Source organism: Coregonus lavaretus, assembly GCF_964263955.1.
Source record: "Coregonus lavaretus genome assembly, chromosome: 11".
In the NCBI taxonomy this organism is placed as follows: domain Eukaryota; kingdom Metazoa; phylum Chordata; class Actinopteri; order Salmoniformes; family Salmonidae; genus Coregonus; species Coregonus lavaretus.
In genome coordinates, this window is record NC_139998.1 from 13,659,375 (window position 1) to 13,660,868 (window position 1,494).

A 1,494-nucleotide genomic window follows, 5' to 3' on the forward strand; every position below is an offset into this window, starting at 1 on the left:
TACTGTAACACACCAAGGATTATGGAGGCTATTTAGTTAGGCTGTCCTACCGATGTTACTATGCATCTGATGATGGCAGCCGCTGAGGTAGGGAACAAGACAAAACTTCACATGATGATTAATGTATCTCTAGCCTACTTCAGCACGGATAATTCCATTTTGATTAGAGAGTAGTCTATATGGCCAAGTCTTATCTGTTTATAGCCTACTAAAAAAGGGGCAGCGCAACATTTACCCACAGGCTGCAAAATTAACCCTAAAAGCGCAAATGGGTCAATTTTGAAAATGGCTCTCTTTTGTATAGAAGTGGTGTGTGGCTAAACTGAAAATGTTGACTCAATAATGCACCCCAGATTTGGCCCATTTGGGGGGGGGGGGGGGACAGCCAGTATATATATATTTTTTATTTTTTTATTAATGTAAATACATATTTAGCTTCCAGACAATGTATATATACCAAGTTGAGAGTCTCATATTTCAGATGCAATTGGAACTGAGTTGATAGCCCAAAGCATTCGAAAGTTAGAGCTAAAAGTCTGATGGCACCTGAGCTCATATCTCCTGTATCGGTGGCCATTTTAGGTTGTACTGGTATGTCAGATCAGCTCAATCGCCAATTTCTCAGCCTCTGAGTATCACAGAAATCCAACACTTTGAATGAATAACAGAAAAATGTCCATGACAAGTGTCTATGGATGAAATTTATCAAAATAACTTTTCAAAACATGAAAAACATACAAAAATGTTAATTTTCAAACATTACATTTACAATAAATGTGATATTTGTTTTCAAATATATCCTTATTTGGGGGCATTTCAACCATTTACTTGTGTTACAAAAGGTTAATAAATGAAAAAGTGTTACTGCTTTCCCCATTACCAATTTTGGGAAAATATGACCCCCACTGCGTTTTTAAGATAAAAATATGTTGCCGCTTTTAGAGTTAAAAAGACCGCGGCCATATTGTGTGGCAAACCATCCTGACTCCCGAGAGCAACGATATAATAAGCTTTGTAAACCAGCAAAGTGAAGAGTGTGAAAAAATGGATACAGAAAGTAATTACTTGTAAGAGCATCACATTCACTTTTGCCAAATCATGCACATTCAGATTCAAATAAAAAGTAGGCTACTTTCCCTTCTGTGACAGTGCACCAACTCCCCTTTTCAACCCTGTCTCTGCTGTAATTCAATCCAAGATGTTTAGTAAGGGAGAGAATAGGAATCCACTAGTGGCCCATCTTCACCTGGGAGTGAAGCCTATTCTGTACACCCACAAAGAAGGACGCTTGCCCATATAAACAAACACACATCACACCTACACACAATGTGTTCCTCACTCACCAGAACTCCCAACAAGCAGTGTCCAACTGTAAAACCAGGCAGACCCAGGAATATGTCAGGACATGTGTCTGTGTGGTTGGTATTCCTCAGTGAGTTTACTGAGCTCAGTAATAAATAGCCGGGGTGACCCAGCTTTAGCCTGCTGGAGGTT